The sequence below is a fragment of the Arachis stenosperma genome, chromosome 10 (assembly GCF_014773155.1).
Source record: "Arachis stenosperma cultivar V10309 chromosome 10, arast.V10309.gnm1.PFL2, whole genome shotgun sequence".
In the NCBI taxonomy this organism is placed as follows: Eukaryota; Viridiplantae; Streptophyta; class Magnoliopsida; order Fabales; family Fabaceae; genus Arachis; species Arachis stenosperma.
Window position 1 is genome coordinate 33,573,046 of NC_080386.1, and position 10,538 is coordinate 33,583,583.

Sequence of the window (10,538 nt, forward strand, 5' to 3'; positions counted from 1 at the left end):
GGGCCAGAATAGAATCAACTCCTTCTAACTCCATTACTCCTCTTCTTTGTGATGGTTGGCGTTGTCTTTGATGAGCAAAGAAATATTGGTTGTTGGCCACCATCTCAATGAGGTTTTGAGCTTCCTCTGTGGTCTTCATGAGTTACAAGGATCCTCCTGCAGAATGATCAAGAGCTTCTTGAGCTTTAAGAGTGAGTCCTTCATAGAAGTTTTGCAACTTATCCCATTCAGTAAACATTTCTGGGGGACATTTCCTCAATAGAGCCTTATATCTTTCCCATGCTTCGTATAAGTTCTCGGCCTCCAATTGAGTGAATGTTTGAACCTCTGTCTTCAACCTTAGGACTCTTTGAGGGGGGTAGAATTTGGCAAGAAACTTGCTCACCAAGTCATCCCAAGTGTTGATGCTTTCTTTTGGAAAGGTCTCTAGCCATTGAGTGGCTTTATCTCTGAGAGAGAATGGGAAGAGTAGCAACTTGTAACTATCAGGAGGTACACCATTTGTTTTCACTGTATCACAGATTCTCAAGAAGGTGGACAAATGTTGATTTGGATCCTCCAAAGGCCCTCCTCCAAAAGAACAATTGTTTTGAACCAGAGTTATGAGTTGTGGCTTGAGTTCAAAGTTGTTTGCATTGACATTGGGAGGAAGAATGCTACTCCCACAATGCCTAGCATTTGCAAATGTGTATGAAGCCAAGACTCTTCTCTGATGTTGATTATTATTGGCTCCTCCTTCAGGTTGATTGGTATCTCCTTCCATGTCTTGGAATTCCTCCTCAGATTCTTCTTCTCCCACAATATTCTTCCCTCTTTCAGCTCTTCTTATTCTCCGAAGAGTCCTTTGATCAATTTCAGAGATGATAGGAGAAGATCTTCCTATACCTGACATACAAACACACAACAATAAACACACAAACCCAGAAATACAATGGAACTTCAATCTGTAGCTTAGAATGAAGTTTTAGTTAGTTTAAGCAAAAATTCAAACAGTTAGTGTGTTAGTAAGAATTAGAATAACAGAAAAGAAAAAGTGCTTAATCTAGACCTCCACTTCACTTAATCATTGTCAATCTATTTCAATCCCCGGCAACGGCGCCAAAAACTTAATGTGTGGAAAACGATCCAACACAAAACTCACCGGCAAGTGTACCGGGTCGCATCAAGTAATAATAACTCACATGAGTGAGGTCGATCCCACAGGGATTGAAGGATTGAGCAATTTTAGTTTAGTGGGTGATTTAGTCAAGCAAATCAAGTTTTGGTTGAGTGATTTGTGTTTAACAAGAATTAAATGACAGTAAATGTAAAGAGTGAAGGGAGAAGTGCAGTAAAATAAAGAACAGGAAAGTAAAATTGCAGAAACTTAAAGAACAAGAAAGTAAATGACTGAAACTTAAAGTGCAAGAAACTTAAATTTCAGTAACTTAAATGGCAAGAAAGATAAATGGCTCGATTATAAAAAGGAATTGAGGAATGGGATTGCAAGATCTAAACAAAGAAGAAGTAAATTGCAGCAATTGATTGAGCAGAATTTGAATCAGAAGCAAAGAGCATTCAAACAGAAAGGAAATAAAATGCAGTAAAGGTTCACAGAAGAACCCAAAATGAATTGTGATCTCAGGATCCCAAGGGCTTAGGTAGCAGAGCCTAAAACCCAATTTCCTTCCCAGATCTGAATTATCTAAGCAATTAACAGAAAATTAAAGAAGAAGCAATAGAAGAACAGAATTGAAACTGAATTATGCAGAAAACAATTTGAGAAGAGTTTGAATGGGAATTGGGACAGAATTTCCCCAATTTCACACACCCAAAACTCAAAAAACAGAAGAGTAGAATTGCCCAAGGGAAATGAGGAAGGAGATCAGTCAATTCTCCCTTGATCCTCTTAGTGCTCGGTCAATTCTCTCCAGAAAACTCAAAGAAAGTGAAGCTCCAAATAAAAGTAAAAATTCAAAGCTCAAAGTAAAGGTAGCTAAAAAGTCCTAATTACATCAAACTAACTCCTATTTATACACTTTCTATTCTTGGATAATGGGATTTGGATGGGCTTTTGAATTGGTGAAGAAATGAATTCAAATGAATTTTTAATTTGAATTCTGGCCCAAAAAGTCACTCCCAGGAGGCTGCCCTGCCCTTGTGGAGGGCAGGGCAGAAAATTGATGTATGGTGCACAAGCTTGGTGCGGCCTTGGTGCAAGTTGGTGCTGCGTGGTGCGCGTCTGGCACGGCGTGGTGCTTGAGAAGCTGCCCTGCCCGCGCCAAGGGCAGGGCAGGAAGGCTTTGGTGCGCCAGGGGAGGAACGCGCGCGTCAGATGCTTGCCAGGACGATAGTTTGGTGCGCCAGGAAGCAAAGTTGGTGCGCCAGAAATTTTTGTGTGGTGCGCCAGTCCAATTGCTGCCCTGCCCGCGCCAAGGGCAGGGCAGAGTTACCATATTGCACGCCCGTGTTCGAACCTGGGCGAATACACACGCTTCATTAATTTTCTTGATTTCTTGGCACGGCAATGGGTCTTAGAGCTTGGCTTCCTCATGGTTCCTTGTTCGAACCTTGTGGTATGCATGGGTGACCTTTTCTCTTTGATTTTCTTCCTTATGGAGCCCGATTCTGCTCTCCACAAGGGCAGGGCAGAGTTTGCTTTCTCTTGGTCCCAAGGCACCATTTTGTGCTCTGCCCTTGTAGTGGGCAAGGCAGAGTTGCCTTCATTGTTTGGTCACTTAATGTTGCTCTCCTAGAGGGCATTCTGCCCTTGTGGAGGGCAATGTTGCTTCCCCCATTGTAATGCGGCACGCTTCTCTCCTCTTTGGCCACGCTTTCCTTTTCTTGGGCTACACTTTTTATGCCACGCTTTTCCTTTTCTTTTCTTTTCTTCACCTATAATAAACCAAACAACCACTCAAAGTATCACTAAATTCAAGAGGCTTATAAATCAATTAAAATTCAATTAAAATTAGCTTAAACCTCATGGATTAACATTAATTTCATGGTGGTTGCTTGATTTAAAGAGTTTATGCATTTTCACTCCAAATCACTTACTTAGGATGCAAGAAAGTGCATAAATGCTAACAAAACAAGTGAAATTAGCTTGAAAAATGGGTATATGATGACTTGTCATCACGCGCCACCATCTCCGCTGCCACACCATCATCACCGCCGGCGACTCTCCCTCCCTCATCACCACCCAACCTTCTCTCTCCCTCTCACCCATCCATTTCATCTCGGCCGCCGCAGCAACCCTCGCCGCTGCTCTTCTGCCATAACCGCCACCGTTGACGGCGGCGCGATTTCTGATTCTGTTGCCCTACTCCCCAATTTCCTTTCCATTCTTAGTTCCCCTCTGCTCCCAGGTTCTTGCTCCAACTCTGCTTGTTTTTAATTTTTTTCATTTCTGTTACTTACTGTTAGTTGTTTGTTAGTTAGTTTAGATTCGAATGTTGCATGTTAGGATAGATAGAAATATCTGCTGTTAGGTAGCTAGGGTTGGATAGAGGATTCTAGGCCTGATAAGTGCTCCGTATGTGCCTATTTGCTGTCTATTTTCTTGGGTGTATATGCTGCTTTTTGGGGTACTATTTTGTGCATATTGTGTTGCATGCATACTATTTCACTGCTGCTGTGATTATTTGGTGTTGCCTTCTTGCTATTTGTGCTTTTTGCTTTCCGAGAACGTCCGATTTTAAGCCGGAGTGCTGCCCAAATTTCAAGAAAATTAGTTTTTTTTTTCTGGTCTTTATTTCAATTTTTGGGCAAATCTCTGTTTCCTTTTTGACTTCCCGGATTTGCATTATGCATTGTGAACATGAACTGCAGCCTATCTTTTCATTGAGCCTAAATGTCATCATACTACTAATCCACTTTTCTAACTCACTAATTTCTTTAACCATTTAACTTCTACTCACGATTAACCGCCCTTAACCAATTTTTCTAAAGTATGATGATTTTATGCTTATTGAATAAGATCTGTTGACCTTAGTGAACATTGCATTCTTACTTACTTGTTCACTTATGCCTAATTATTCACCAATTCTTTTCAAGTTTATTTCAACATCATGATTGTTTATTAGCCAATTGATATCCTGAACATGCCTTCTTTGTTACATGCTAAGTGTTTTATATATTCTATCATATTTTTCAGGATGTCGGATAAAGAAAAAGCCATAGCCAATGCCTCCAAGAAAAGAAAACACTCTACCCCCTCCATTCCCTCCATCTACAAACATTATGCTAAGAATCCACTGAATGACGAAGAAAAAGTAAATCAGCAGTTACCTTCTACCGACCCGATTAACTTTCCCAATATCTATTGTGAGCTTCGATTTTCCAGATATCGAACAACAAAGCTGAATACTGAGAAGAAATTGCTCCTACCTAATGATGTGAGACGGTCCATTACTGGTCGGATCCTTGAGTTGGGTATCAACTTTGTTGATAGAGACTTGGGAGATATCAACATTTCTTGGGTGAAGGAATTCTACTGCAACTTCTTCCGTCCGACTCTGGATTCGGTTCAGGTGCGGGGTAGAGAGATTATGATCACTGAGACTACCATTGGGGAGGCACTATAGTGCCGGCATATTCCGGATGACATATGTGCCCATCAGCAGGCAGAGATGGCTATCCATACCATGACCTTTGATTATGAGGCGCTCAGGCGCGTGATTGGGTTACCAGATGCTAGTTGGGTCATGGATGCGACGAACACCAAGCCTAAGGGGATGTTATTTGCTCACTTGACCAGAGAGGCCAAGACGTGGCAGATGATCTTTGCCCACTATGTCTTGCCTACTACTCACTTCTCGGAGATCCCCATGGAGATGCTTCTACTGATCGGGTGTGTCATGGAGGGGAAGGACGTCTCTTTTCCCCGACTTATCCGACGGTGCATGTGGCGGGCACATATTCGTGGCCTACTTCCATTTCCTACCTTGGTCACGAGTATGGCGGCCCTATCTGAGGTACCCTGGCTAGATGATGACGTGCGACCACCACCCCCTGATGCAGATGACAGGGAGGTTACTATTCCCTGGGGTGGTTAGGTGCACGAGAGGCCCCCTGCTAGACGCCGTTCTAGGGCCAGAGCAGTAGTGGGGACACCTTCACCATCAGCTCCCACAGCAGCCCCATCCTCTTCTACTACAGCAGCTCCATCTTCATCTACAGCTCCTCCTACAGCTCCTGAGCCTACTTATCTTCTGGTCCAACGTCTATTCCAATTCCTAGAGCGAGAGAGACTTCATGTCAGACGCCGGTTGGATCGGATGGACCAGACACTTATTTCCCTGGGTGCTGAGTTACCTCCGCTTCCCGATTCTCCAGCCTCCGATGAGCAGGATCATCAGGGGGAGGATGCGGAGGCACCGATTTAGCAGGATGCCCCACCAGTTGCCCTTGACACTACTGAGCTACCACAGACTCATGAGGAGCCGGTCCCATAGCCTCAGCCTGAGCCAGAGCCTATCGTTGTACCCCCCATTGATCCTCCGGTTTAGCATCGAGGACGATGCTTCATCTTAAGTGTGGGGAGGGCACCGGTAGCATTATTTGGGAACCGGTGAACTTTTCGGCTACCATCCTAGTTATTTTATTTTGCATATCTTTTGTATATATTTTGATGCATCTTTAGTTTACTTTGGATACTTTTATTGCTTATTTTGGATTTTAGATCTTTAGTTTACTTTGGATACTTTTATTGTTTATTTTGATGCTTTTGGATATTTTGGATATTTTTAGATTTCATACTTTTAGTTGGATTTTTCTTTATGCACTTTTGATTATCTTCCCTTTAGTCTGTGGTTGTGATTAAAAATCATACTTTGAATTGCAAATACTTAGTCACCCTTTTTGCATAAGAAATTGGATTTAAGTGAAAAAGGAAAGGGTGAACTAAGGAAATTTTTGGATTTTTCAATCACATCGATGCTTAGTCAAACATTGAGATCTTTCAAGAAGTTTAATTGTAGGGCATTAACCCAATTGATTGAAAGAAAATTTTTTTAGTGAAACTTGCTTGAATTTCATACTTGATGAAGCATGTATTGAATTGAGAACACAAGCTTGTGAGACTTGAGCCTATTGATGTGGTTACATTTTATGACCATTTATCTTCCATTCTTGTGTGAAATTGTTCTCTTTCTATGATTATGATCCTTGATTTGCTTGATTCTATATGTCCATTTATTTCTTGTATTTATGCATTTATATGATTGAGGCCATCACTTCATTAGCTCACTTATCCAAATGGCCAACCCTTTTATATTCCTTTGTTAGCCAAGTTGAGCCTATGATTAACCAAGTTATTCCCATTTTAGCACATTACAAGCCTAAGGCAGAAAACAATGAAAAGTCCTTGTTTGGATCTTTGATTAGCCTAGGCTAGTGAGAGTGTTTTATTATTCAAAGTTGGTGAGGCTTGGGAACATTGGATGGGATAAAAAGGGTAGTACACGTTCATGTTTAGAAATTGGGAACATACTCATGTATTGATCAATTGTAAAACCTTATGCATTGATGTTCTTGTGTATAGTTTGAAAAAAAATGAAAAGAAAAAGAAATAAACGTGAAAAAGAAAAAAAAAGAGAAAAGAAAGAAAGAAAGAAAAGCAATAAAGGGGACAAAATGCCCCAAAGTGAAGCTCAATAAGAGTCAATGCATAAGTGTAATGAATTAAAAAAAAGAAAATGCATGAATATGTGAAAAAGTGAAGAATGGGTGGTTAGATTAGTATTTAATTGTATAGGTCATTATATAGGTTAGGTGGGAAGGTCTATGCTAATCAAAGATTCAATCCTAGTCCACTTAACCATAAATGATCCTACCTTGACCCTAGCCCCATTACAACCTAAATGAAAGACCTCATGATGAATGTATGCATGCATTAAATAAGTGTAGATTGTTAGAAGGAAATCAAATTTTGGAAAACATGACTAGAAGAGAATTGAGCGGATTGACCCTTAAACACTCGAGTGAATAGAGCGGATACACATCCGGTGAGGGTTCAAAAGTTCAATCACATGTGTTCACCCATATTATCTATATTCTTGCAAGTTTGAACTCTTTCCGATAATTCAATACAATTGTGGTTTGGACTTAGTTCCCATTGCCTAGCTCTTGTGCTTACACATGCTCTCTTGGGAATTGATTTGTTTGAACTAAGCATTTCTATTTGCTTAGATAATTGCATTTAGATAGGATTCACATAGTTTAGTTGCATTCAATAAATGTCATAACCCTTAGTTCCTTCTTATTTTAGCATGAGGACATGCTAAGGTTTAAGTGTGGGGAGGTTGATAAACCCCAATTTGATGGTTTATCTTGTATTGAATTTAGGGTATTTTGATGACCTTTTCTCGCATTTAACCTATGAATTGGCGTGGTTTTGTAATCTCTCCCGTATTTGTGCTTAAGTGTAAAAACATGCTTTTTAAGCCTTATTTTGATGAATTCTAGTTCTTCTTTGATTCCATAAGATGCCTTGATGTGTTTGCTAGTAATTCCAGGATGAAATAGGTAAGGCATGGATCAAGGGAGCAAGGAAGAAAGCATGCAAGTGGAGAGAAGCACAAAAAGCCAAAGAATTGATCTAGGCCATGCACGCGCACGCGCACAAGGCGCTCACGCGCACATTGCGAAACATGCCAGGGACGCGGACGCGTACCGTGCGCGCACGCGTCGATGACTGCACATGACCTCATTAAGGCAACACGTGCCTGGCGATTTGAGAGGGTTTCTGCACCCATTTTTGGCGCCAATTGCTAAGGGAAAGGAATAGAAGGATGAAGGATTAAGGGGAAGGCATCACAATCATCATATCATCATGTTAGTTACCATTAGTTTAGGATTAGTTTTAGAGTTTTAGAGAGAGAAGCTCTCACTTCTCTCTAGAATTAGGATTAGGTTTAGTTCTTAGATCTAGATTTAGATTCATTTTCTTCTACTTCTACACCTCAATTCCTTGTAGTTACATTCATTCTTCTTCCATTCTTTTGTTATAATCTCTCTTATGTTGTTCTTGTATTTTGTTATAGATTTAGTATTGTTCCTTTTACTCTCTTTCAATTCAGTAAAGGTAATTCATAATAAATGTGTTTCTTTTGATTGTTGTTGTTAATTTCTTCCAATAATTGTTGCTAGACTTCTTTCTTGTTGTGATTTACTATGTTTTCCTTTTATGCCTTCCAAGTATTTGATAAAATGCTTGGTTGGATTTTAGTGTAGGTTTTGTTCCTCTTGGCCTAGGTAGAGTAATTAGTGACTCTTGAGTTATCTAATTCTTTTTGTTGATTGATAATTAGAAGTTGCTAATTGATTTGAATGCCTCTAAAGCTAGTCATTCCTTTAGGAGTTGATTAGGACTTGAGGAATCAAATTGATTCATCCACTTGACTTTCCTCCATGGTTAGAGGTTAACTAAGTGGTAGTAATGAACAATTCTCATCACAATTGAGAAAGATAACTAGGATAGGATTTCTAGTTCTCACATCTTGCCAAGAGCTTTGTTAGTTGTTAGTTTATTTTCATTACCATTTACTTTTCATGCTTCTTATCCAAAACCCCGAAATAATTCACAACCAATAATAAGACACTTTATTGTAAATCCTAGGGAGAACGACCCGAGGTTTAAATACTTCGGTTTATAAATTTTAGGGGTTTGTACTAGTGACAAACAACTTTTTGTATGAAAGGATTATTGTTTGGTTTAGAAACTATACTTTACAACGAGATTTCATTAGTGAAATTCTAAACCGTCAAAAATCCATTCATCACTGGGCGTTCAAAACGCCCATTGAAGAAGGAAAAACTGGCGTTTAAACGCCAGCCAGGGTGCCTGGCTGGGCGTTTAACGCCCAAAAGGCATTTTGGGCGTTAAACACCAGAATGGATACCATTCTAGGCGTTTAACGCCAGGATGGCACAAGAGGGAAGATTCTGTTTTTAATTCAAATTTTTTTCAGGTTTTCAAAAATTTTTCAAAATCAAATCTTTTTCAAATCATATCTTTTCAATCAAATCTTTTTCAAAATCAATTTCTTTCTTTTTTTAAAGATACTTGCTAACAATTAATGATTTGATTGAACATTTCAAGTATGTTGCCTTTTCTGTTGAGAAAGGTTTAATGTTTGAATCATATCTTTTCTTGTTAGCCAAGTCATTAATTTTTAAAATCAAATCTTTTTAAAATTGTTTTTCAAATCATATCTTTTTCAAAATAGTTTTCAATCATATCTTTTTTATTTCTAATTTCAAAATCTTTTTCAAAAATCACTTGATTTCTTTTCTACTTTTAGTTTTCGAAAATCAATTACTTTTTTTCAAAATGTTTTTAAAATCTTTTACTTTGTTTTCGAAAATTTCTTCCCCTCTTCTCACATCCTTCTATTTATGGAGTAACACTCCTTCTCAATGCACAATTCGAACTCTATCTCACTAAGTTCGAATTCTTCTACCTCTTTCTTCTATTTTTCTGTTCCTCTGACACCTTAAGGAATCTCTATACTGTGACATAGAGGATTCCACGTTTTCTTGTTCTCTTCTCTTTCATATGAGCAGGAGCAAAGACAAAAGCATTCTTGTTGAGGCTGACACTGAACCTGAAAGGACCTTGAAGCGAAAGCTAAGAGAAGCTAAAGCACAACTCTCTGTAGAGGACCTAACAGAAATCTTCAAAGAAGAAGAACCCATGGCAGCCGAAAACAACAACAATGCCAACAATGCAAGGAAGGTGTTGGGTGATTTTACTGCACCTACTCCCAACTTCTACGGGAGAAGCATCTCTATCCCTGCCATTGGAGCAAACAACTTTGAGCTTAAGCCTCAATTAGTTTCTCTAATGCAACAGAATTGCAAGTTCCATGGACTTCCATTGGAAGATCCTCATAAGTTTTTAGCTGAGTTCTTGCAAATCTGTGACACTGTCAAGACTAATGGGGTTGACCCTGAGGTCTACAGACTTATGCTATTCCCTTTTGCTGTAAGAGACAGAGCTAGGATATGGTTGGACTCACAACCTAAAGAAAGCCTGAACTCTTGGGAAAAGCTAGTCAATGCCTTCTTGGCAAAGTTCTTTCCACCTAAAAAATTGAGTAAGCTTAGAGTGAAAGTGCAAACCTTCAGACAGAAGGAAGGTGAATCCCTCTATGAAGCTTGGGAAAGATACAAGCAATTGATCAGAAAATGTCCCTCTGACATGCTTTCTGAATGGAGCATCATAGGTATTTTCTATGATGGTCTGTCTGAACTGTCCAAGATGTCTTTGGATAGCTCTGCTGGAGGATCTCTTCATCTGAAGAAGACGCCTATAGAAGCTCAAGAGCTCATTGAAATGGTTGCAATTTATGTACACTTCTGAAAGGAATCTTGTGAACAATGGGACAAATCAGAAGAAAGGAGTTCTTGAGATTGATACTCTGAATGCCATACTGGCTCAGAACAAAATATTGACTCAGCAAGTCAATTTGATTTCTCAAAGTCTGTCTGGAATGCAAAATGCACCAGGCAGTACTAAGGATGCTTCATCTGAAGAAGAAGCTTATGATCCTGAG

The 10,538-nt window shown here is 39.5% G+C and overlaps 1 non-coding gene across 1 annotated transcript; it reads right to left on the reverse strand.

Moving 5' to 3' along the window:
- Positions 1–10,081: 10,081 nt before the first annotated feature.
- On the reverse strand, positions 10,082–10,189 carry LOC130958912 (small nucleolar RNA R71). The gene has a single exon (XR_009078013.1). It is a non-coding gene; the product is annotated as a small nucleolar RNA R71 (small nucleolar RNA).
- Between the last annotated feature and the right edge of the window lie 349 nt (positions 10,190–10,538).